General features: G+C 42.7%; 1 protein-coding gene across 1 annotated transcript in view; it reads right to left on the reverse strand.

The window, feature by feature from the left end:
• Positions 1–24,737, reverse strand: part of LOC306875696 (myosin-IIIb-like) — a 98,265-nt gene that overhangs the window by 16,508 nt on the left and 57,020 nt on the right. The gene's annotated exons all lie outside the window — the stretch shown is intronic.

Raw genomic sequence — 24,737 nt, forward strand, 5'->3', positions numbered from 1 at the left:
TTTCATTCATTTTATTGTCCACCATGCAGGCTAAAAAACAGTTGGATTTTATTTTATGGTATGTGCACTTACAGTTTACTTATCTAAGAAAGTACTGGGTAATGTAAGGTAACTCCATAGGTTAAGGTTAGGTTTAGGTGTAGATTTGGGGTTCCCTATCTGTCGGTCACTACGAGTTATGTCGTGACGACATTAGGGGATTTACTTGAGAGCCCCGACTGCCTCTGATAAGAGAAAACGCCAATGAAATTTGGCTAGTGGATTTTGCATACCTGAGCCACTCCCCGTGCATACGGGTATAAAAGGGCGACAGGTGCATCCACTCATCAGATTTTTGCTTCGGAGCCGAGTGGATGAGAAATCTTCAAAACAGATCAGATCTCCACAAAGCCGTCTGCCTCGAAGTTTGTTCCTGGGTGGCGTTACGGTGCAGACAGCGGTGTCCCTGCAGCAGCGATTCCCCTGGGCACTTCACCTGAAAGAGCAAATTTCTAAAACACTGGGCGGTTCGCGTCTTTTTAAAGATGCCGTTCCGTCCGTGTTCTCTTGGTTGCGGTCGCTTCCTGTCCTCGGATGACGGTCACGAGCGTTGTCTTCAGTGTCTGGGCATCCAGCACGCTGAAGATGCGTTTGTGGATGAGTCATGCGCCTGTTGTGGGCGTATGAACATGGCAACGCTGCGTTCTCGCCTTTCCTTTCTGAAAGGATTGGCACCCTCTGCCGCCACCCGTCCCGGTCTCTCTGGCTCGAGCAGAGGACCGCCGGCTGGCGCTCTGGGAGATCTGAGGGTGACGGTAAGAGCTTCTCCGCCGGGCACGTCCCCGCGGACCTCTTACTCCTCCCGCAGCGCTTGTTCCGTCCGGTTCCCGAGTGATTTCGCTGGTTCGCCTCACGGGGCCGCCAGCATTTCATTCGGTGCGCCGCCCGAGGATCAGATGTCGATCGCGGCATCGGGGGATGGGCTTTCGTCCTCTGAGGATGAACGATCGGCGGGGCTGCCCCCCTCGGGTGTTGTCGCCACTGCCGATCCGGACCCAGAGCTGACGGCCATGCTTGCCCGGGCAGCCGTGAGTATCGGGCTGGAGGTCAACAGACCGCCCAGTCCCGAGCCCTCGCGGCTGGATGATTGGTTCATCGGCGCAAAACGCGACCAGCGGCCGCACTTTGCCCCGGTGCCTTTCTTCCCGGAGGTGCATGAGGAGCTGACGAAGTCGTGGACGGCCCCTTTCTCGGCCAGAAGCCGCTCGTCTCCCTCCTCCGTCCTCACTACCCTCGATGGCGGGGCGGCCAGGGGGTACGTGGATATTCCCCAGGTGGAGAGAGCGGTTGCGGTGCACCTGTGCCCGCAAAACGCCGCCACCTGGAGGAATCGTCCGCGTCTCCCGTCCAAAGCCTGTAAGCTGACGGCCGCACTCGCCGCCAAGGCCTACAGCGCTGCGGGCCAGGCCGCCTCTGCCCTGCATGCCATGGCCATCCTGCAAGTTCACCAGGCCAAGGCACTAAAACAAATGCACGAGGGTAGTCCCGACCCGGGGTTGATGCAGGAGCTGCGCACGGCGACTGACTTCGCTCTCCGGGCGACGAAAGTCACGGCGCGGTCCCTCGGGAAGGCGATGTCCACGTTAGTGGTCCAAGAGCGCCATCTCTGGCTCAATCTGGCCGAGATGAAGGACGTCGACAAAGTACGCTTTCTCGACGCCTCCATCTCCCAGACAGGGCTATTTGGCGACACTGTCGAGGGTTTTGCCCAGCAATTCTCGGCAGTACAAAAGCAGACGGAGGCAATTCAGCACATCCTCCCTAAACGGCGGGATGCTCCAGCTGCCACCGCTGGCCCAAGGGCCAGGCCCCAGTCTGCTGGTCGCCGTGGGCGCCCTCCTGCGTCCTCCAGAGCTGCTCCGCCCCGTGCTGAGTCGTCACCTAGGCCGGTGCGTCGAGCCTCTCGCAGGAGTGCGGCGCCCCCTGCGCCTCAGCCGGCCGCCAAGTCCTCCAGGAAGACGACAAAGCGGCCCTGACGCGCACAACCCGGAGATGGAGGAATTTGCTCTTTCCCAGGAGACGACGAGGCTAGCGTCGCTCCTTCCCCCAGAGGAGGGCCGGGTGGAGAATCCTGTGTTTTCTTTTCTTTCTGTTCCGCCACTGGCTCAAGGGCCAGTGGTACCCACATTGTCAAAGAAAGAGCAATTTCCCTTCCCTCCGGGTTCCCAGGTCTGCGGGCTGACAGTGTGCGACGCAATGCCTCCTCACTCTCACCCGAGACCCATATTGCCAGTGGCCAAGAGAGTGCGGTCTGGGGACGCGATGCCTCCCCGCGCACCTCTAGCCAGTCCCCCCGGGGACTTAGGGAGTTTTGTGGGGATGAGTCAGAACGCACTGCCTTCTGTTCCATCCAACCTTACTCCCCCTCGCTGCACCACTGCGGGCACGTCGATTGGGCCTTTGGTGCCGCTTGCACGGTATCTGGGGGCGTGGCTTGCGCTACCCAGCCCGTCTCGCTGGCTCATTCGCACAGTTCGACTCGGCTATGCGATTCAGTTCGCCAGGCGGCCGCCCAGGTTCAGCGGCATCCTCGAGACTTCGGTGGCAGTCCGAGATGCACCTGTCCTGCGCGAGGAGATTGCTGTCCTTCTGGCAAAGGGTGCAATCGAGCCGGTCCCTCCAGCCGAGATGAGGCAGGGGTTTTACAGCCCCTACTTCATCGTGCTCAAGAAAGGCGGTGGCCTTCGGCCAATCCTGGACCTGCGAGTCTTGAATCGGGCCCTACACAAGCTCCCGTTCAAGATGTTGACGCAGATGAGTTCACTCCGTGGATTGGTTTGCAGCGATCGACCTGAAGGACGCTTACTCTCATGTCTCGATTCGCCCTCGACACAGGCCGTTCCTACGGTTTGCGTTCGAGGGGCGGGCATGGCAGTACAGGGTCCTCCCCTTCGGGCTCTCCCTGTCTCCCCGTGCCTTCACGAAGGTGGCGGAGGGCGCCCTTGCCCCGTTACGGGAAGTGGGCGTCAGGATCCTCAACTATCTCGATGATTGGCTCATCCTGGCCCGATCACGAGAACAGTTGGGTGGTCACAGGGACCTGGTGCTCCGGCACCTCAGCCAGTTGGGGCTTCGGGTCAACTGGGAAAAGAGCAAGCTCTCCCCTGTGCAGAGAATCTCTTTTCTCGGTGTGGAGTTAGACTCTGTGAGTATGATGGCACGTCTCTCGGACGAGCGTGCCCAATCAGTGCTGAACTGCCTGAGTTCCTTCAGAGGCAGGACAGTGGTTCCGCTGAAACAGTTTCAGCAGCTCCTGGGGCATATGGCATCCGTAGCTGCAGTCACGCCGCTCGGGTTGCTTCATATGAGACCACTTCAGCACTGGTTACACTCACGGGTCCCGAGATGGGCATGGCGCCGCGGGACACGTCGTGTCACCATCACGCTATCGTGTCGCCGCTCTTTCAGCCCCTGGTCGGACCTTGCCTTCCTACGGGCCGGGGTGCCCTTAGGACAAGTGTCCCGGCATGTTGTTGTCACAACAGATGCCTCCAGCATGGGCTGGGGCGCTATATGCAACGGGCAGGCAGCCTCGGGGCTCTGGATGGGGCCTCGACTGCTTTGGCACTTCAACTGCCTAGAGCTGTTGGCAGTGCATCTGGCCTTAAAGCAGTTCCGGCCACTGCTCCTAGGCCAGCACGTGTTGGTCCGCACGGACAACACTGCGGCTGTTTCGTACATCAACCGGCAGGGAGGTCTACGATCACGCCGCATGTCACAGCTCGCCCGCCATCTCCTCCTCTGGAGTCAGTCACAGCTCAAATCGCTGCGCGCCGTCCACATTCCGGGGGAGCTCAATCGTGCAGCCGACGCGCTCTCACGACAGCTCACTTCCCCGGAGAATGGCGACTCCATCCCGAGACGATCCGGCTGATTTGGAGTCGATTCGGGGAAGCTCAGGTAGACCTGTTTGCTTCCCGCAAGTCCTCCCACTGCCAGCTGTATTCCCCCTGGCCGAGGCCCCCCCCCGGCACGGACGCACTGGCACACAGCTGGCCTCGGGCTCTGCGCAAGTATGCGTTTCCCCCAGTGAGCCTGATCGCACAGACACTGTGCAAGGTCAGGGAGGACGAGGAGCAGGTCTTGTTGGTTGCGCCATATTGGCCCACCCGGACCTGATTTCCGGAACTCACCCTCCTCGCGACAGCCCCTCCCTGGCGCATCCCTCTGAGGAAGGACCTTCTTTCTCAGGGGCTCGGCACCATACGGCACCCGCGTCCGGCTCTGTGGAACCGCCATGTGCGGCTCCTGGATGGGACGCGGCAGACTTGAGTGGCCTGCCACAGGCTGAAGTGGAGTCTGTTCGCGGACTGGTGTTCTTCTCGGCGGGAGGACCCCCGAAGATGCACGATTGGAGTGGTGCTTTCTTTCCTGCAAGAGAGGTTGGAGCGCGGGCTGTCGCCCTCCACCTTGAAAGTGTACGTGGCTGCTATTGCGGCCCATCACGATGCAGTGGACGGCCGGTCCCTGGGGAAGCACGATCTCATCGTGAGGTTCCTGAGGGGTGCCAGAAGGTTAAATCCTCCTAGGCCACCCCTGATGCCCTCCTGGGATCTCTCTATTGTCCTGGTTGGACTTCAGAGAGGTCCCTTTGAGCCGCTGGACTCAGTCGAGCTGAAATTCCTGTCGGCCAAGACAGCGCTCCTGACCGCGCTCACTTCCATCAAGAGGGTCGGGGACCTTCAAGCATTTTTCGGTAAGCGAAGAGTGCCTTGTGTTTGGGCCGGCCTACTCTCACGTTGTCCTGAGACCCCGGCCTGGATACGTGCCTAAGGTTCCCACCACGCCTTTCCGCGATCAGGTGGTGAACCTGCAAGCACTGCCCTCGGAGGAGGCAGACCCAGCCTTGGCGTTGCTGTGTCCCGTAAGAGCGCTGCGCATATACGTGGACCGCACCCGGAGCTTCAGAAGCTCTGAGCAGCTCTTTGTCTGCCACGGAGGTCAGCAGAAAGGGAAGGCTGTCTCCAAGCAGAGGTTGGCCCACTGGATAGTGGATGCCATCGCCTTGACGTACCAATCCCAAGGCGAGCCGTGCCCCCTCGGGGTGAGGGCTCACTCCACACGGAGTGTTGCCTCCTCCTATGCGTTGGCGCACGGCGCCTCTTTGGCAGACATCTGTAGAGCTGCGGGCTGGGCGACACCGAACACCTTCGCGAGATTTTACAGTCTCCGCGTTGAGCCAGTCTCTTCCCGTGTGTTGGGTAACAGGTAAGTGGCGGGAAGAGTTGGCCGGTGTCACGCTTGCTGCGCCATTCCCCCTTACCCGGGGATACGAGCGCCTATTCTCTCCTCCAGTTAGTTCCCCGGACGGCGAACCCTGGCGGAGTTCCTCCAGCACCCCCGGCAGTCAGGCTGGGCGGAGCAGTCTGACGCCAGGCCCAGTACCGGTGTTAGCTTGCCCGGGTCTCCGGTCAGCCCCTGTACTCGGCTAGGTGCCCGTGTGGCCTGATTCCCTTCGGGTGATCCCACATGTGTATTCATCCACGGTACGGTTTCCCTCACGGTAAACCCGTGTCTTCCCTTTGACAGAGCTCTGTCAGACCCTGCTGGCAGCCTTCCTCCCTTCTCCTAGGTAGGATCTGCCCCAGGGTCCAGGCGTATGTAGCACTGCCCCAGGCTTGGGCCAGTCCATACCAGTGTCTCCACACGTTACCTCCCTTCGGGCAGGGTGTGGCCTCCGTAGCGCCCTTCTCCGGAAGGCTCGCTTCCCCGTCGTTACTGCCGGGCTGTAGCAACAAACAGGAAAGACTTGAAGCAGTCTTTCATAGAAGGTCGAAATCCCTTCCGATTTCTGGGGAAAGGAACAGCGGCTTGGCTATCTCCAGCAGCAATGTACTCAGTGGTCCCTGCGGGCACCAAGGTTAGCGAATTTGCGCTGGGGCGACGGGAAGGTTGCGACCTTCGCATCGCATTTGTCTGTCACGCGCTAGCTTGTCAACATCTGCATGCCACAAGGTCGTGACGGGGTTCAGGTTGTGGCGCTTTCCATAGACCCCTAATGTCGTCACGACATAACTCGTAGTGACCGACAGATAGGGAACGTCTCGGTTACGTACGTAACCCTCGTTCCCTGATGGAGGGAACGGAGACGTTATGTCCCCATGCCACAATCTTGAACCATCGCTGGTTGCCAGGGACACGTTCTCGGCTCCTCAGCGGAAAACCTGATGAGTGGATGCACCTGTCGCCCTTTTATACCCGTATGCACGGGGAGTGGCTCAGGTATGCAAAATCCACTAGCCAAATTTCATTGGCGTTTTCTCTTATCAGAGGCAGTCGGGGCTCTCAAGTAAATCCCCTAATGTCGTCACGACATAACGTCTCCGTTCCCTCCATCAGGGAACGAGGGTTACGTACGTAACCGAGACGTTAGTAGCCTACCTAGTTCTTATCCAGTTATTGTAATTACTATAAAAAGTACATAGTATGTACAAGCAGAACAAGGCGTTAGTTCATATTGCAGACATCAAACATCACATTACATGTACTTACTTAGTAATAACAGTTAGTACAAGTAATTACAAGCAACCAATCCTAAACCAAACCCTATAGTTGTATAGTAAGTACATGTAGTTAATTAATATTACAGAGTATTTATTTAACTACACCGTAATAACAACAACAACAACAACAAAAAAAAACACTTAAAATAAACTGTAACCCAATGGATTTTGTTCAAAACAGTGTATATCATTCAGTAACATATTTCTAAAAAAAAGACCTCATTATGTTCACCAAGCCTGCATTTATTTGATCAAAAATACAGTAAAAACATAAGTATTACTAAATGTGATTTCAATTTAAAATAACTGTTTTCTATGTGAATATATTTTAAAATGCAATTTCGTGCAGTGATCAAAGCTGAATTTTCAGCATCATTACTCCAGTCTTCAGTATGATCTTTCAGAAATCATTCTAATTTGCTGCTCAAGAAACATTTCTTATTATCAATGTTGAAAACGGTCGTGCAACTTTTTTTAACTGTGAAACGGTTTTCGAATAATTCCTGCTATCGCATATAAAAGCAGTTTAAATATGCAGTGTGTACTTTTCACAATCATACATGAGTCCCGACCATCTGATCCACCAAAATTCTGTCAGTTCACAATTATCGTAGATCAAACAGCATGCCAGGAAGAGGAGAAAGAGAGAGAGTCTTGCTTCCTCATGTTCAGTCGTAACCTTTCAGATCTACAAACACGACAAAATGAGCAGAAATCCAGGACACCTTTCTACGCCGCCATGTATATTTAATATCTGGGCCTGTTTCATCTCGCCTTAATTTCAGACGAATCAGAGCTTCTCCACTCATCATCTTTCCAGATCCTCTGTAAATCTTCTCTAAAACAGAGTTCAGTGATGTAGTCGTTCTGCAGAATGCTCCGGAACAGAATGGCGTGATGGCTTTGAACAGACGGCAGAACATCTCTATCCTTCTCACACTTCAAAGTCTTGAGGGTCAGTTTTTCTCAGGCTGGGTGTAATTCTACTTTGCATAGATTTGACTTTCTGCTGCTTCAAAAGCGTTTAAAGAGTGGGTGATGTGCTCTACTGCTGTATATTGATGCACTTGTAATGGCTGCACAGTTCTGGTGCACAAGTTCTCCAAATGGGTCAAGAGCACCCAGTGTCACACGTTGCAACCGCTTTCAACTTTAAAGTCAATTTTTCTTTGCGCAAAATTTGACTTTTCCCATCTCCTATGCTTAAGGACTACAAGTTTCCTCCATAACAGAATTGCTCTGCAAGTCATTTCACGATTGTAAATCAAAACTGGTTTGGACAGAAACTCAATATTTACCCAATGAGAAGAGATCAAAAAGAGAGCATAACTGTTTAAGACAAAATAAGAGATGAAACATCTGAAAAGCACATTTACGAACAAATTTGTTCTGACAGCAAACCAGTAATTTCATCTAGATAATAAGCATACAGAAGAATATTCCCTCACAGCACAATAATAATACTGGGAAAATCAATCAATGAAAAAAATTTATATTTATACTGAATAATTTAATAGTTATTTATTCAAATAATTAGTTCACTAAAAGTTCACTAACAAATCAAAACTGAATTTTTGTCCTGTATTAATACATGTGCCAGGTGTATTTTTTAACAATGCAAATGTGCAAATTTGCATGAACTAATACAAATATAAACCTAATAAAAATGTCACTAGATAAAAGCATCTGCTAAATGCATAAAAAGTTATTATTGTAAAGACAAAAAAGCTTTTAATCATTGATTATAATGTAATAAATTGCTCCTACTCTAAAATTACGTTTGTTGCTTATTCCCCTTCAACTGCCCACTTTTCACCATCCAATCAATTCTCATTGAATAAAATTAAATCCCACTTTACACTTTTTCCTTGTTGAACATCAGCTTATATCACACCTAATTTAGTTGCTTAATAAGATCTGAAATGCGAGAAAGTGCAACTGAACTTGTAACTTTATGTAAAGTGAATGCTGTTTAAACACCTGAGAGAGAGCGAGAGAGAGAGAGAGAGCGCAATACCTTTCAGTTACTCTTCTAACACAGAGTTTATATAGTCTGACCTTGAGCCATTAGTGATATGTAAGTTCTACTACCACACACATGCACACACACAAACACATGTGGGTTAGTGGCTGATCCGCCCCCTTTGTCTGGGAAATCAGCAGCATTTGATCCCAAGCTCTCCCTCAGGGCTGCCGCTCTTGCTTTGATAGACCAGCAGCACACGGGTAGCCAAAAGCCATCTAAACGCTGTTCATCCCACCTAGGGCCTGTGCACCACACCGCTGGAGCAGAGAATCCGACCCTAGACAAAACCAACGGCTTAGCCCTCTACAGAGTGGAACCCACTCCATAATCACAATAAACTGTAAGCTTTTTTTCCTCGAAAACTGTTAGACAAATGTTTATTGAACTGGCCAGATAATTAAAATGTATGAATTTATTAGAACTTTCATTACAGTTTTTTGTTTTCAACTGCTTACACACATTATCAAAACCTTGCCTCTTTTTTTCAAATCTTTACACACAAATCCAAGAATTGCACACACAAAATGCAAAATGCCACACATCTTGCAAAATGAAGAACTGCATTCAAAATATCACAAACACATCTCAAAAGCAAACATTTGCGAGTCAAAGGCCGAGAATTAGAGTATGGTTTTGCAGATTTGGTGTGTGGTTCTGGTGTTTGAGTGTCAGCTTTCAGAAATTGTGTAACAAGTAAAGATTTTGTGTATAAGCAGTTGAAAAAAACTAATCAGGCTGTTACATTATTCAAGCATAGAACCAGATGTCTATGCTTACGTAAATAAATTGCATGCATTCTGATTTAAGAGAGAGACTCAGAATGTACACATAATGTAAATGTTTCAGTCTCTCATACAGTTTGCATGCAGAGGTAGATTTGACAGCACTGAGAAATGCCAATTTCAGGGTATTGATGCAATATCACAAGACAAGAAATTGTGATATATTGATATATGACTACATCAACAAAGTTCTATTGTGCAGTATATTAGGTGGTCAGTCATTTGTCCATCACAGAGGACAAGAAAAAATAAAGAGCCAGAAAATCATAGGGAGCTGGACAAGCAAGGAAACTCTAGACTTTAAGTAAGTCAAGTCACCTTTATTTATATAGCGCTTTTTACAATGCAAATTGTGTCAAAGCAACTGCACAATATCAAAAAAGGAAAATAATGTGTCAATAAGTTTAAATAGTGTCTTTGCAATCAGGTCGACGATATCGCTGGAAATGAAGCGTCCCCAACTAAGCAAGCCAGAGGTGACAGCGGCAAGGAACCAAAACTCCATCGGTGACAGAATGGAGAAAAAACCTTGGGAGAAACCAGGCTCAGTCGGGGGGCCAATTCTTCTCTGGCCAAACAAACCAGCAGTTCAATTCCAAACTGCAACAAGTCAGATTGTAAGGGTTCAGCTGGTTCCAGTGGTCTTTCCCAATGGCTGTCTAAGTGGCAGGTCCTCAATGGGGATCTGTCTCTGGCACTCATCCAGGTGTCTGGCCTCCGCCTACGATCAGGGCCACATACGTCATCTCCCGGCGCTGATCCTCTATCTCAGGTGTTCGGTCATCTCAGATCATGTAATGGTTGGATCCAAGTAAGGTTTCATAATGAAAGTTCAAACTAAAATAGCTTTTACACACAAAAGATCAGGATGATCATTGAATGATTTAAACATGTTTATTTTTTTAACTTTTTGTTTAACTCTTTTAACTTCTTAACTCTGTGATTTCTGAAAACAGTTGGAACATTCAAAACAAAATATTTGCAAGAGCAGCAGAACAGTCTTCAACACTACATTTTGTACACAGCTAGTCACATCAGTGAAATCAGCTAACCACCGGTGTACCTCAGGTTTCGGTATTGGGACCTTTTTTCTTCTCAATAAACATTACATTATTGTGAATAGTCAGGCACAAAAGCCTACTGGAATGATACTGTACCTCCATACTCCATACTCCACCTAAGCAATAATACTCCTGTAGCACAAACATTAGAGCATGGCGCTAACAACACCAAGGTTTTGGGTTTGATTCCCAGGTAATAGAACAGATAACATGCATACCTTGAATGCAAAGTTTCTTTCGATCAAAGCATCTGCCAAATGCATTCGTGTTTAAAAATGAGAGCCATAATCAGAAAATATTGATATATATATATATATATATTTTTGTTTTTTCCCCTGAAGTATTGAATATTTAATGCCACTGGGTGGCAATAAACAATGACAGGGTCACACAAATCCATTAATGGCATAACAAACCATTGTATGTTTCTCATTGTGTGTGTTTGTGCTGGAAGGGGCAGCAATCTCTGAAGTAATCTCGGAAGGTTTTCACAAATAAAATCCTTTATTCAGGATTTATTGATTTGTCTTATAGACTGCTGGGTGGAAGAAAAGAAGAAAAAAGCAATAAAGTAAACCACTAAGGGGTTTTATGTTGTACCATTTGCCTTGCATATCGTAAATGTTTGTATTTGATAGATAAAAAGGCTGAGAATTCTTCTCAGAGAGCGGTTTTAATTTGACAAGACTCAGGCCGGCTCTTAAAAAGCACCTCTAAATCCCTTGAAAATCAGAACGCGCTTCAGAAACTACATAAAAGAGATGCTAAAAGGGTTTTTAGCCGTATAAACGTGGGAGGCGTATTGATTCCCGTCGCTCACGTGCGTGATCACCTGACACGTCTCGGGCTGGGCCGAGTTGTCGGGGTTTGTTTGTACAGATGGAGGAGAGGGGGAATTGTAAGGCAAAATCATCAGCAGTGCTCTTTGATGTCTAAATGAAGCATGTGCAGGCCAGACCATACACACACTGCTGAACAGAGATGCTGAGAAACAACACACACACACACACGCACACTCAGATAAAAGCACAACACTACCCCACATACCTACATACATGCACACAAAAATGCAAAGAGAAACCCCATATACACATTAACCTGTCCTGTAAAAGTGCATGCAGACTGCATTCTTGAAACCCTCCCAAACAAAGCTACCGAACAAAACTAAAGCAGGACGATTTCCAGGCCAATCTGGAACTGTTCTGACATCAGACACTCAGTAACGTCTGATGATTGGAATTAAAACAGGCTTGTTAAAATCTAATCCCAATGTGCTTGAAGTTACACACACAGCAGGGAATTTACAAAGAACACACACATGCATGCACGCGCACTAAACTAAACTAAAATAAAATGAATACATTTTGCATACAGAAAAAAACTACTATTTTATAGGTTTAAGATTAAGTATTACTGCACTATTTTATCAGTTAAGAACATTTTCCCTCAAATTATCATTAGTAACGCATATAATCTTATTCCTATTACTGTCGTTTGAAAAAATTATCATTCTTATAACTGTAATATTCTTCATTATTTTCTTCATTATCACACTGTAATTCAGTAGTGAAAATAGACAGTAATATTTTTCAAATTTATTAAAAAAAACAAATTAAATTTAGCAAAATAAATACTACTGTGATGTTTTTTTCAGAATTGTATTTATACAATCATTGAGAAGTTTAGGGTAGGTCAAACAAGGCTGCATTAATAAACAAATGTAAAAACAGCAATACTATCCAGTCTTTAATGTCACATGATCTTTCAGAAATCATTCTAATATGCTGATTTACTGCTCAAAAACACTTCTGATTGTAATCAATGATGTTGAAAACAGTTATTACTTATTTTTCTGAAACCACAATACTTTATTTCAAGTATCCATTGATGAATTGACAAAAGAACGTTGTTTATTTGAAATAATCTCCACATGTAAAACACATCTATCCGTGATGTCTGACATAAGACGAGTTTTTAACTCAAAACAGTCGCACCTCAGGAGGATGAAGGGAATTCTACCCAACTCATCACCAAGACTTAAACCATAATACCACTGATGCTAATATTCTAATAGATGGGACAGTATAAGTATCATTTTAAAGACTCAGTCTGTTACTGTCCCGTGTGAAAGTACATCCTGTTAAACTCTGTTAAGTTACTCTGTTTCTCACTGACATTAAGAGGATTGCAAAAGTTGGCACCAAGTTAACTAGACTTTCCCACGATACAGCGCTCACTCAGCCAAATCTCACCTACTGAAAACAGGTGGAAAATGAAGAGCATGTTTAGCCAGAGCTGGAAATCATCTAATCAAAGTCAAGCTACTCTTTAAAAAAAGTAGCAAGCTCTTAACAAAAAAGTAGCTCACTACTAAGGAGGCAATATGTCATGTGTTTGTAACATTGTAACAATTCGTAACAAAATAATGTGACAAAAACAGCGATTAATATTTTGTCATGCTGCAACGCTACTGTAAAAATGCTTGTTTATACTGAAAAAGCTAGACTCTTATGAAAAAAGGCAGACTTTTCACTGCTGAAAAAGTAGTTGATTTAGTAGGTTTGTTCCAGGTGGACTGTTGTCCACAACACTCTAAGAAAAGTCTGTAGAAATAAGGCACAAAGTACTGGGTATTAAAGGTATGTAATATTGACAGCTAGCAGTTGAAATGGGTGCTACAGTCCAAATTCGAAATTCTGGACAGCATTGTTTATCCTGCCCCTTGCTTTTCAGACTCGATGCTCACACGGGTTCCCAGATTGAGAACGCGCCACAGGAACGAATGCAATTGACAATGGAAGGCGGTGAGCCTTATAAGCTAATGAGTTGATTTACCCATGTTTTAATAAGCCTCTGGTCATAGAGCTTTTTAGACATGGCCGCGGGAACTAACGGTGCTACGGGTGCTGCAGCAACCACCGTCGCTGGGCCAGGTCTGAGATTTTCCTTGCGACCCCAATCATCCCCAAGTTACTTAATTTTTGTGATTAATTAATTATATTTTTGTGATTAATAATGTTTTTTGATTAATTATTTATTAAACTGACCAGAAATACATAGCCTAGACTCGCAGCGCGCGTCCCTATATCTCCTCTTCACGCTGACAGAATTTCATTTGAAATATTCACGCGATATTACCTAATTTTACATTCCGACTTGTAAAAACCATTCACGTCCTCGTGCTTTTTAGGAGCTGTTTTTTGAAGCTTCCTCGCTTCTCAAGACGGCCACTGAAATTCGCATAAGCACAGCTCTTTAATTGCGCTCTAGTCTCTGTTCAAACGCGCTCAAACCACTGTAACTTAATGTAATCTATTAACTACGCACATCATAATGTTTTCAGCAAGTAGGCTATCCATATGACAAAATATTTTAATACGACTGAATTTGTATTTAACCTGATCACGTTTAATAAAAATATATTTAAAGTTTAATTATAACGCTGCATTCCACTCTTATTTAAACAACGGACAAGTTATACAGTGAGCAAAGAACATTTACATTATCAAAGAATATAACTGAATTCAGTCTAGCGTGAGTATAAGCACTCTAAAAAAAAAGCTATAAGCTAATCAGTGATGTGGGCAGTGTATGATGAATTGATCTCTTACATCGCATGTACTGCACTTTGTTGTTTCTGGTGAGAGAATTCGAGAGTGCACTGACCAAAACATGTATCAGAGATGTTAATATTTAGTAAAATCCCCTTAAATAATAGAAATATTAAAGAAAAAAAAATCACAAAAGAACAAATATATATTGGTTTGCATATAACTCTGTATTCATTTGTATGTTAATCTATAAGAGTTTGGGCTGTTTAATATTAGGATTTTGTCAAAAATCCCCCACCATAGCCCCGCCCCCCAGCACCCCCCAGATAAAATATGTTCCCGCGGCTATGTTTTTTAGATGCAGACACAGAACAAACATTTCAAAATAGAATAAATGTATAGTTCAGTCATGAAACTTAAGATGGTGCAGGCTGTTGGGTTGTTAACGTAACTGATGATATTCAGAGAGTTAAACGACTTGGCACAAGCTGATTGGTTCATGTTGCTCGGGCTGGGCGGTACATTGAGTTTGTACGATATATCCATATCATTTTTATAAGCGATACGGTATGAGGCAATACCGTTTATATCAATTTACAGTAGGCTAGTTTGAAACGAGCACATCTGAAAAAAATATCTAGCGGAGGACTGAACTGCTACAGAGAAAGTGCTTAATATATTTTTATTAAAGAGCTTTTAAAAAAAACTTGTAAGATATAGTAGCCTATAGTTTATAGTTTCAGTTTAAAGCGGCTCGTGCTCGCCCCGTCAGATGCTCTGACAGAAAGGTTGCGTGTGCCGCTGACAGAGATGCTTCTTGCACTGTTTAATGTGCTTCAGATGTGCTGTTTTCCTTAATGAATAACCTACATTTCACAGGTATATTCTCCATCTGTAAATGTTAGAAATCCATGGAAATATTTCCATTTTGCTGTCAGAAGTGCATGAGCCTTTTGCTTTGCGATTCTCTGCTAAACTTCACAGACTTCATTTAGAACGAGCGCCGCCGGGCGCATTCGCACCAAACAGACAGAGCGCAATGAAATAGGAGCGCAAAAACTCTGACTAAAATTTACATTTTGCTTAAATATTTGTAGTTGGACAATGAATGTGACATATGTAGAATTTTAAACCTAAGTGTATTTGTATGATAACACTAACTGTAATGGGGTAATCAAAACAGTCTTTTTACTCAGTCTGTGCTTTTTTATTGTTTTAATATTTAGTTTAGTAAATTTAACTTCTGCTTTAAAAGCATTATTTTTGTTTTTAGATTGCAATGTTACAATGTTAAAATGTAATGTGATTTTAACCCTTTTTTGCACATAATATATGTCTAAATGGTTACATTCACTTTATTTGTTTAATCCAAATACAAAAGCGTAGAATATACCGAGATATGAATATACTGCAAATCAGCCAAAAAATACAGATATGAATTTTTGCTCATATCGCTCAGCCCTACATGTTGCATATGCAGCCGATGAGCTTACTGCCTTGCATTTATATGGTTGGCTAACATTCACTTCAGATTTTCTCTGAAACCCTCCACCTTCCCCAGCTCCACCTGTATACAGTAGATCTGCTACGGGTTATTTTATATGCTATTTGTGTAGCAGCAGTATGTCTTAAATACTCACAGCACCGCATTGCCATATGCATTGGCAGAAGCAAGTTCCTGTACTTGCTTGCAGCAGCAGCAGCAGCAATAATCTACAACTAAAGCAATAACCAACCGCAGCAGTAATTCAACAGGAGCAGCAGCGTAGCATATCTATTCCGCTAAGACCAAATACATTAACACTGTCATATCCATCACCATGCTAAAATCTTCCAAGAGTTGTCATGATTGAACTGGCTGTAGCATTGTTTTTCAGAGAAATAAGTGTGTGAGCTTAGCATGTGTCCGAAACATCTGCAAACATATAATCTTGTTTTTATGCTATGTAGCCTAAATTTAATATATTTAGTGGTGATGCACTTAAAAAGAGAACCAACTCTCAAATAGTTCATAGACAAGTTCTCAGAGAGTGTGCACAATGTACTAGTGCAATCAACACAGTAAAACCTTCTCTGAGCAGTTTATATTTATAATACTTTATACACAGCCACTACACTGATTAAAGTTTATGTGCAAATTCACTTAAACAACAATTTTCAGGGCAATCATTATCAGACTTCAAATCCCCTGCTGCGAGCAATGTTCCTATTATTATGCAGAATCCACAGGTTTGTTTGTGAGATTAAAGGACAGTGTTTTTCTAGAGTCTGTTGCTTTACTCATTTCGGTGTGCTGCTCATTCCTGTGCGTCTGTCAGAACACTGCAGTCTGACAGATGGCTGCTTTAACAAATAGCTGCAATAGAAAAAGACAACTGTTGGATCCCACAAACTAGATGTTACACAGCCACGATATTTCTGATCTAACAATATTGGATTTTTGAACGTGTAACATAGATCACTTAGTGAATAGGTGCTCAAAAGTGTACTTTGTTATAAGCACTAATAAACAGTCAATGTTAATAATAAGCATACTAATAAGCAACTAGTTACTAGTGAGAATTGGTCCCTATACTAAAGTTTTACCAAATGTCCAAATTTCTCCAATAACTAAATGGTACAAAACCTCCTGGAGGCACAATGATGCACTTAAGTAAAAAGGTAAAAGGTAAAACTTTAGTATAGGGACCAATTCTCACTAGTAACTAGTTGCTTATTAGCATGCTTATTATTAACATTACTGACTGTTTATTAGTGCTTATAAAGCACATGACCATATTCTACATCCCTAATCCTACCCAATACTCAAACTCAACAACTACCTTACTAGCTATTAATAAGCAGCAAATTAGGAGTTTATTGAGGCAAAAGTCGTAGTTAATGGTTTGTTAATTGTGGGAATTGGACCTTAAAATAAAGTGTGACTGGACTTTTTTTTTTTGCAATAAAATCTAATATTATCTGTTTTACTAGTCAGATATCTGCTTGTTACCTTATTGAAGGGCTGCACTGAGTGATTGTATATCCTTTAGAAATGTGTTTGAACAAGGGCACTGACAAATTATATCTAATTATATCGTAAGACTGGAAACCATTCAGACAACTCACCAGCTGGTTGATTATAAGCCTTTCTAGTTGTACCTAGTTGGTAGTTTACTAGCATTTGCCACTTTTGAGGAAAACCCGGGAGTGATGTTGTATGAATGAGCCAGAGAGAGAGAGGGAGAGAGAGAGAGAGAGAGAGAGAGAGAGAGAGAGAGAAATTGTCTGGATAGGCTCCAGATGGTTGGTGTGACAGATATGATGACTATGCTGGTGACAATAAAGGACCCAAAAAATAAATCCCAGATCTGTGTTCATCTTGCATGACATGACATGTTCCCTGCGGCCGACACAGTCAGCAGAGCAGCCAATTAGACACAGTCAATGACTTTAGCTCTGCACAGGCAGCCTGAATCTATCAACTGATCTGAACAACAGTTAAAACGTCACAAGACGTTCAAAGATTGCTCTGCACTCTCATTGTAAGCAAAACAATTTTCTAATGCATACTGGCTAACAAAAGTATTTGGACACTTAACATGTCTGAATGTCTTTGAATTCGATTTTAAATCAGAGTAAGTGAACGACTGATTCTCTCTTCACTAACTTCACAACACTTTTCTTATTTTTGCTTGATGTCTTTTAATTGGCTGGTGTTTTGGTGATTTTGGTGAACTCAATATATACATTTCTCTTTCCACATTATGATTTAAATATGACAAAACCTGATATTTATGAAGTTCCTATTCAACAGTGGACTTTCAATAATTATATCATGCTTCATTAATTAATGAGGATAAACAAAACAGGTAGCACTATTTTACAGTCCTGTCCCACATACATACTGCATAATTACCAAGTACATAGTACTTAAGTAATTAAAGTAAGTAGTAATAAGTAGCTGTACTTAACCCTAAATGGTTAACCTTAACCTTTTTTTTTTTTGCTTTGTCCAGTTGACATTTGCTTTAATCCTGGGCTTTGACATTGCAATGCTCTTTCCTTATTAATTGATTTTTGCTGTATAATTGTTTTCTATTACTTGTAAAGGTAACCTTGGGGTCTTAAAGATGCTTTATTAAGAAAAATTGGTAACACCTTATTTTAAGGTGTCCTTTTTACACATATTACATGTACTTACTATTATAATAACAATAAATGATGCATAATTACATGCAAGTAACCCTAAACCAAACCCAAATCCTAACCCTTACAATATAGTAAATACATGTAGGTAATTAACATTACTCAGTACTTAAATGTATGACTACACTGTAACAAGAACACCTTAACATTAAAGTGTAACCAAAAAATTAATAACTAAAATTAATTATTATGTAAGTTCCATTAAGATGTGTATGTGCGACTATGTATGTTTATTGGCCTATGATCTATTAAGCATGAATACAGGATAATAATGTTTGCAAATGACCATAATTATTAAGTTTATTTTAAAGTGCTATCATAACATCTTATTATTTTGATATGACAGCATTGTTTCCTGTAGATCATAGTTCCTTATGTAACAGTTTGAGAACAAATCAAAGAGAATATTTGGCTTTAGCGCAAACCAAGATTAAATTCATTTGGGCACAAACTACCTAGAAGAAATGTGCACTTCCTGAACTTAATCCACCAAAGTGAGTGAAGGCACACTAACTAGGGATGACACTATCTGTTCGTGTGCACACATTAATTTGTTTTGTTACTCATTTGTGCTAATCCTGTAAAACTTTTGATCTTGTACTCGATGATGCATTCAGATGACATGTTCAGAGGTGTTTTTCACAGCCAACACACTGAGTAAAGCCTAGATCAGACTATTCTAACACTCCCACTCCCCAGAACCCTTCAGGCCAATGTGCAGGCCTGCCATCCGCACACAAATAAATAAGAGAAGGCAGCATAAAGTGTTTCTTTCTAGAATTTTCTTTATGCCTTTCAAGGACACTTATGTATATGGAATAACGCATCATTGTCTTTATACGTCCATACTTCATAAGTGCAAGTTAGTTCTCTTCTCTTGCTCTCTCTGCTAAAAAGGATCAGACTTCATGGTTTATGAAAGCTGAGCTCCTTATGTTAACCCGCTTTATAAAGATTATGCTTTTGGTAAACATACAAGTCAGCAGTGAGAAAACAAGAAAGGTAAATTATGATGCTGAGGCACTGAAAGAGAGAGACTCTTAACTCCCGATCTCTACTTTAAAGGAATATTCGGTTATTTCCAAACTAAATGGCTGTGCTTCAGATGCTGTCGAATACCACATAAAATAATTTCAACTTGGTCCTCAGTAGAAACAAACAGAAAATGTTTACAGAAATACTCATACCACTGTGAAAAAGAAGTACACTTTAGCATATTTTAGCATACTAAAAGATTGATAACGTAAATAATATACTTCAAAAGAATATAAGTGGGAAGTGAATATATTGTTTTCAGACACTTATGATAATTGCAACTAAATGAAAAAGTAGTATAGTTTAAATTTATATTAAATGCAATTAGTGCTTTTCTGACCGACTTAAGTACAACTTTACTAGTGATAATATTTCATACAACTTTACAAAAAGATAATATTATTTAATGACATTTCTATTGAAACTTGTACATCATGTTCAGTTTTATCCGAAACAGATGAATGTGTGTAAAAGTTAAAAGTTTTTTTTTTTCCCAGTAGTTGTTGTGCATATTGTGTCAGTCATTCTTTAAAAAAATCTTTATGGTTTGTAATATTTGGCTAATAGAATGGATTTTAGCATCTAAGCTACAGAGAAAACTGAAGTCCATTTGTATAAACTAAGGGACAAATCAATTTTTTTTGGACTGTGGCAATGAATAAAGATGCTTTCTATTAACATTAAAGTGCTAATTCACTAATGTCATTCCAAACCAATAAGACATTTGTTCATCTTCAAAACAAACTATATTTTAATGAAACCTGAGACAATGTAATCTGTTTACCGTATTTGATGTTCTCTATGTGCATTGATCAATGTTTATATGCAAATAAAAGACTAAATTAAGTCTGTTCAACATATAAAGTGATTGTGTCACCACAAGATTTGTGTTAAACCATTCATAAGATTACAATGTCTTTATTAACTTTTTGAAACATCAAAGTTTGGTGGAATAGACTTTCAATGTAAGTACAGAAAGCTCTCAAGAATTAAGCTAAAAATCTTTGGAATGACATGATGTTGAGTAACTGATGACAAACTTTTATTTTTTTTGGGTGAACTATTCCTTTAAGATGTGAATAATCAAGAATATTTGGTAATACTTTAGATTAGGGAAAGCATATTCACTGTTAATTATGACTTTTGCACAAACAAACTCCTAATTTGCTGCTTATTAATAGTTTGTAAGGTAGTTGTTAAGTTTAGGTATGTGGTAGGATTAAGGAATCTAAAATACAGATAATAAGGCATTAATATGTGCTGTAAGTACTAATAAACAGCCAATATGACAGTGATATGCATGCTAAGCAACTAATTAATAGGGAGAATTGGCCCCTGAACTAAAGTGTTACTGAATATTCCACTAAGGCTCTAGAGTTTGTACTGATTGTACAGCATCAGTGTAGAGTTAAAATCACAGGCTATGAGGAATGGTGATGGACTTTCTGTTCAGTCACAAACACACACCACATTCTGTCACAGCTGGGATCAGATCAGAGACTCAGCAGTGCACTTAACGTCCAATAAAGACAGGAGAAGTGTGTTTGGGTCTCAGTGTAACACACTGGCCATGACCTCCCAAACATTTGATATGGAGAGGTTAGACAGGGATAATGTGTGTGTGTGTGTGCTTGTGTGTGTCTCTAGGGTGACAGCAGCAGGATGAGAGGCAGGAAGTGAGCAGAACTCCAGACATCTGGCACTGCTGTCTCCCCTGACACACACACACACTCACACACACACACACACTCTGATCTCCTCCGATCAAAGTCTGCCCTGCTTACTCTTCCACAACACACACATCCAAATAACATCCACACACACTTACAAGTGTTCTCCTCACACACAGAATCAAGCCTTTAGTTTAGCCAGCAGCTCCTCTGATGAAGGCATCAAACTGTGATCTAAAACCAGTCTGTATGTGTATGTGTGTGTGTGTGTGTGTGTGTGTGTGTGTGTGTGTGTGTGTGTGTGTGTGTGTGTGTGTCTGTTGGCTCTCAGGGCAGTCCAGTCAGCAGTTCTGGCCTTTGCATATTCAAGGTGAGGTAATTTGACTTAAACAGCTTTAAACAGCGAGTGAGAGTCATGCTGAGAGATCTTTATCCTCCAGCACTGCATGAGTGTAAATACAGTGAGCAACAGACGGAACTGTGTGAAAAGTACAGCTAGAGCCGGACAGCAGCATTAGTGAACAATATTATGCATAATATTACATATTATTGACACTACTAGCTTTTAATGATAATGAGAACCACTGAACAATATTCAGAAACAGTGGCAAGGCCAGAACTCTCCAAGTTGGTAGATCTTTGTGAATAAGGGTAGACCTCTGTTCTGTGCCAATGTGTGTTTTTAAATGAATGAACAATTCTGGTTAGGGTTACAACATCAAATTTGAAAATATATATTTATACTAAATATATATAATACTATATAAATATATAAATAAATAAATATATATATATATATATATACACACACAGTGGGGGAAACACTTAATTGATCCCCTGCTGATTTTGTACGTTTGCCCACTGACAAAGCAATAATCAGTCTATAATTTGAATGGTAGGTTTATCTTAACAGTGAGAGACAGAATAACAACAACAACAACAACAAAACAATAATAATAATCCAGAAAAACGCATGTCAAAAAAGTTATAAATTGATTTGCACTTTAATCAGTCAAATAAGTATTTGATCCCCTATCAATCAGCAAGACTTCTGGCTCCCAGGTGTCTTTTATACAGGTAAGGAGCTGAGATTAGGAGCACTCTCTTAAAGGGAGAGCCTCAATTTCTAATCTCAGTTTGTTACCTGTTTAAAAGACACCTGTCCACAGAAGCAATCAATCAATCAGATTCCACATTCTCCACCATGGCCAAGACCAACAAGCTGTCCAAGGATGTCAGGGACAAGATTGTAGACCTACACAAGGCTGAAATGGTCTACAAGACCATCACCAAGCAGCTTGGTGAGAAGGTGACAACAGTTGATGCGATAATTCGCAAATGGAAGAAACACAAAATAACTGTCAATCTCCCTCGGCCTGGGGCTCCAGGCAAGATCTCATCTCGTGGAGTTTCAATGATCATGAGAACGGTCAGGAATCAGCCCAGAACTACACGGGAGGATATTGTCAATGATCTCAAGGCAGCTGGGACCATAGTCACCAAGAAAACAATTGGTAACACACTACTCTGTGAAAGGACTGAAAAACCCTGCAGCGCTCGCATGGTCACCCTGCTCAAGAAAGCACATGTACAGGCTCGTCTGAAGTTTGCCAATGATTCAGAGGAGAACTGGGTGAAAGTGTTGTGGTCAGATGAGACCAAAATCGAGCTCTTTGGCATCAACTCAACTCGCTGTGTTTGGAGGAGGAGGAATGCTGCCTATGATCCCAAGAACACTATCCCCACCGTTAAACATGGAGGTGGAAACATTATTCTTTGGGGGTGTCTTTCTGCTAAGAAGACAGTACAACTGCACCGCATCAAAGGGACGATTGACTGGGCCATGTAAATGGGTAGTGGATGGGCATTCCAGCATGACAATGACCCAAAACACACGGCCAAGGAAACAAAGGAGTGGCTCAAGAAGAAGCACATTAAGGTCCTGCAGTGTCCTAGCCAGTATCCAGACCTTAAAGCCATAGCAAATCTGTGGAGGGCGCTGAAGGTTTGAGTTGCCAAACGTCAACCTCGAAACCTTAATGACTTGGAAAGGATCTGCAAAGAAGGGTGGGACAAAATCCCTCCTGAGATGTGTGCAAACCTGGTGGCCAACTACAAGAAACGTCTCACCTCTGTGATTGCCTTTTTTGATTGCCATTTCAACTTTTTTGAAATGTGTTTTTTGTTGTTATTCTGTCTCTCACTGTTCAAATAAACCTACCATTAAAATTATAGACTGATCATTTCGTTGTCAGCGGGCAAACGTATAAAATCAGCAGGGGATTAAAATATTTTTCCCCCACTGTGTGTATATATATATATATATAGACAGACAGCTTGGCAAGGTTGTTCTGGAATCTAACTCCCCGGATGAATACTGCAGAGAGACGCTCTTTCTTCCCTCCCCCTTCAACAAACACCTTGTGATTGTCGAGCGTTTGGGTTCCGGCCAAGGTCGTTTCCATGGCAATACAATCTGCGGACTGAGACAACTTGTCTGGAGTGCCAGCGTGGCGGATCTCTAGGCACACGAACTTACACATACACACATACAGATATTCACCTCCCTACCCCCATCCCCACGCCTTCGTCGCTTCATCCCGTCAGTTGATAACGGGTCTGTGTTCGCGCTGTAATGGCTGCAGGCCGGATGGCTGTTTTCGTCTGAATTGGATTACTATGCAAGTTATGTTCCTGTGTTGACTGTGCTCTATGCTGAGGTTTTTGTCTGTTCTCACACTGCACTCTCGTTCAGGAGCGTAGTGTGAGGACTATTTTTTTCTCCTCTCTTTCCTCATGTTGTGCTGTATTCTCTTCTTTATTGCATTTCGTTGCCTTGTACCTACATGTGCAATGACAATAAATTGAATCCAATCCAATCCAATATATATATATATATATATATATATATATATATATATATATATATATAACTAGAAGACTCCCTCATTTATAGAACTCAATCAAACAAGAATGAAAGATTTTCTAAAGCTACATTGGAGACAGAGGTCCCTTTTGGGATTCACTAGAATCCTTGTCACTACACAATTTTTTATAAATTAAACAAAACCCCAAGATTTCATAATCCTCAATATTACTGCACAATAAATATTGCTACACAACAAATAAAAAGTAGTACATACCGCAACAAAAAGCAATACATAAAGCGCATTTTAAAGTACACATAAGCAATACATAAAGTACACATTTCAAATCTTGGCTATACAGGACATGTGACCATAAGGCCTGAAGATACTATTATAAAATATTATATTATTCAAATATATTTGACTTGAATTGGCTAGAATAAATGAGATGTTCCAACACTAGTAACGACACAGAGATACGCTTAGGATGAAATGATTCACTAGAATGAATCAAACTTTCCAAAATTACCTATGAGAGGACCGTTTAAGACAAACCAATTTACTCGAATGAATCTGACAATAGTGTAGCATTTTTGGGCATGGGACATAGAATGTAAATACAGTATGCTTGATTTTGGCAGATGAAATCTGCTATACTTATGCTGCACAAAAACAAGGATTTGATCAACGTAGATTCATTGCAGATCTCTACAGGTAGAGCTGGGGAGGAGGAGGGTAAAACAAGTGTTTTCTTATAACACTGCAGAATGATCTCTGACTAGGGAGTGTTACGTGAATTAGGATGTACATCTGATTGGCTACTGCAATGATGCCAGAAAAACCAACAATCTGGGGTGCGTTTCCCCAAAGCAATTATGGTCACAAGTTCCGTTGTTACAATAGAGTTCAATGGAACTTATGACCATAGTTAGCTAATGATGAGTTTCGTGACTGAACTTTTGATTAATCCTTGCTACAAAACTGCTAATTATTCCGCACTCTGCATTCATAGAAA

The sequence above is a fragment of the Barbus barbus genome (genome assembly GCF_936440315.1).
Source record: "Barbus barbus genome assembly, chromosome: 10".
Lineage (NCBI taxonomy): Eukaryota > Metazoa > Chordata > Actinopteri > Cypriniformes > Cyprinidae > Barbus > Barbus barbus.